General features: G+C 44.7%; 1 pseudogene; it reads left to right on the top strand.

The window, feature by feature from the left end:
- The first annotated feature begins 276 nt into the window (after window positions 1–276).
- On the top strand, window positions 277–719 carry LOC117694750 (ubiquitin-conjugating enzyme E2 variant 1 pseudogene; annotated as a pseudogene).
- Window positions 720–3,044: the final 2,325 nt, after the last annotated feature.

Raw genomic sequence — 3,044 nt, 5'->3', positions numbered from 1 at the left:
TATTTATTTATATGTATGTGAGTACAATGTAGCTGTCCTCAGACACACCGGAAGAGGGCATCAGATTTCATTACAGATGGTTGTGAGTCACCATATGGTTGCTGGGAATTGAACTCAGAACCTCTGGAAGAACAGACAGTGCTCTTAACCACCGAGCCATCTCTCCAGCACTTGTTCATTTCTTTAATTTGACTCTTCTCAGAGAGTTTGCCACTGAAGAAAAACTAGATCTTTCATTCATTTAGAAAGGGATATATAGGAGTGACACGACGAAAGATGGCAGCCATCACAGGCTCGGGAGTAAAAGTCCCTCGAAATTCCCAACTCTTGAAAGAGCTGGAAGAAGGCCTGAAAGGAGTTGGCGACTGCACAGTTAGCTGGGGTCTGGAGGACGATGAGGACATGGCACTTACAAGATAGACAAGCATGATAAGTGGGCCTCCACGAACAATTTATGAAAACCGAATATACAGCCTTAAAATAGAATGTGGGCCTAAGTACACAGAAGCACCCGAGTCTGTAAGATTTGTAACCAGAGTCAGTATGAGTGGTGAGGGCAGTTGGAATGGAGTGGTGAATCCCAGAGCCACAGCAGCGCTGGCAAAGTGGCAGAACTCTCACAGCATCAAATCATCCTGCAGGAACTGCAGTGCTTGATGATGTCAAAAGAAAACATGAAGCTGCCACAGTCACCAGAAAGACAGTGTTACAGCAATTAGTCACCAAGGTCCTGGCCTCCCATCCCCATCCAACCCAAGTCTTCATCTTCCACAGTAGTGAATTTTCTAGATACACCCGTAGACCTCAAAGTACTGGAGAGGAAGCCCCACTCAGACTTCATCCTGAGACATTGTTCTGATACTAACTTCTTGTCCACTTGAAATACCTAAGTTGTGCTGTGTAGCATCATCTGTCGACTGTAACCACCGTCTGCCTGGTTGAACTTCTGGGATCAAGAAGGTGTGTTGAAATCGTTTTCGTTGGGGAGCGGTGGGCACAGCTAACGCAACTGCGAACAGACTCGTCACACAATTCCTTGTTGCTGGCACTTGGCCTGGGTCTGCCTTTGCCCACCCCGCCCTCCACCACAGCTATGTGGTGGCCCTTAGAATATGGGAAGGCTTCAGGCAGCAGCCGAGGGACTGCTGGGCTTGCGGCACTCCTGCTTTCTTAAGTCTTAAGTGATGCCCCACCCAAGCCATGGTCCCCACTCCTCCACTCCCACCCTTGGCCAAAACTTAGACTGTAACCCTCCCCTCCCTCTGAAATTGGCTGCGGGTGAGGAATTCAGGACTTCCCATCTCCCCACCTTTATCAAGGGATGCTGCTTTCCCCTCCTCAACTCCCTTGATGCCCATAACCACCAACACTTGCTGTGGCCAGAAGCCATCAGATGAGGTTCGTAGAGCCTGGCCTCCCTCACTTAGCTTCAGACATTCACCTGCCACCAGCCTGGGAAGAGAGCACAGGGTCCTTGATCCTGCTGCCACCATTAGCCCTCGCTTTGAGCTCAGGGCTAGAGGTGAACAGAGCAGTCACAAGGCAACTCAGACCGGCCAGCGCTTAGGGTCCTTGGTGGATATATGCCTAGAGAAAGGCCATGCGGAGAGTCCTCAGTGCACACGGTTCTGAGTTGGTTCCTTTCCCCATAACTGCTTTGCTTTTACACATTGAAGAGGTTTGAACAGGGTTCTCATGTCACCCTGGCCACCCATCGGGTCTGATGAGGACCCTGACAGCTGGAACACTAGGCCCTCACCCTGCAGACTCAGGTTTCAATGTCACTCCTCAGACCCTTGGCAAGGACCCAAAAGAACTCTATGTGACCATGTTTGCAGATCATTTGCAGATTGGTGAGCATGGCCTCCTGGTTCATTGGTGGTTCCCACTCTGGGACCACTAGATGCTGAAATGTGGACGCATACCAAAATAAAGGCAATTTGTTGTGTTACAAAAAAGAAAAAAAGAAAAGGATATATTGACTATTGGCATTTTAAGCAGAACTAATTAAATCAATATATTAATTTAGAAAGAATCACATTTTTAAATTGTCTCTTTCATCAAGATTTAGAGTATCTTTCTATTTGGTCAGATCTCATTTTTGAAACCTCCATGCTTCTTCTCTTACTGCTCTTCTAATCATATAAATACTGTTGTGTTTCCTCCTCTTTTATAAATAGATGAGTCCCCAAAGAGAGCACTTTAAGGCTTTAGAAATGTTCACGGGCTGTGTGTGATATTTGTACCCAAGGTTTGACATTTATATAGGCTCAAATTCAAAACATGTCTTTCAAAACTAATATAACATTGAAGGAAATACACTTGAAGTGGCTCTGAACACACTTCGAGCTTTTACTGCAAACATTAACTAGAAACTGGCATCAAAAATGTGAACTCACAAGTATCTATTGCAGTGTTCTTATAAGTAAACCGTCCTACAAGTGGGCCCTTCAACCCTAGCCCAGTCTTCTGATGACTGCACTTCTGGCTGATATCTTGACATCCTCTTCGGGAGATCGAGAGGCAGACCTTCCTAACAGACTGAAAATTGCTTATCCACAGACAAAACTAATAGGCATTTTAATTTTGTTGCTACAATGTGTTAATTTTGAGGTAATTTGTTACGCAGCAAGGAATAACTGATGAATAAGGAACTATATATAAGATCATGCTGCTTTCTACCACTGGTCCAATTGCCAGCTAATTCTTGCCACAGTGGTAGTCTTTATCTAAAGAAAAGGTTAATAAAATCCAAGACTTCTGAACCCAGGGAGCAGAAAAGATGATCAAGAAAACAACTGTCAACCCAATGAAAAGAACACCTAGAACTTTTCCACTGATAATTTTGTTTTCTGAAAGAGTAGTTGATTGGGATCTTTGACAGCTCAATATTGTATTACTGATTGAAAGCCAATTTCTGTTCTGTGTAATTCCACCTTCATCAGCATGATCTTCTGATAAACAAAATAGTTTCTAGGTAGACCAGGAAGGGAGTGCGTTGGAGAGAAGACTTTACTGCTCAAGTCACTAGAAAAGTCTATACC

The sequence above is a fragment of the Arvicanthis niloticus genome, chromosome X (assembly GCF_011762505.2).
Source record: "Arvicanthis niloticus isolate mArvNil1 chromosome X, mArvNil1.pat.X, whole genome shotgun sequence".
NCBI classification, from domain to species: domain Eukaryota; kingdom Metazoa; phylum Chordata; class Mammalia; order Rodentia; family Muridae; genus Arvicanthis; species Arvicanthis niloticus.
Note: the sequence above shows the minus strand (reverse complement) of the source record. Positions and strands in the feature narration are given on the sequence as shown.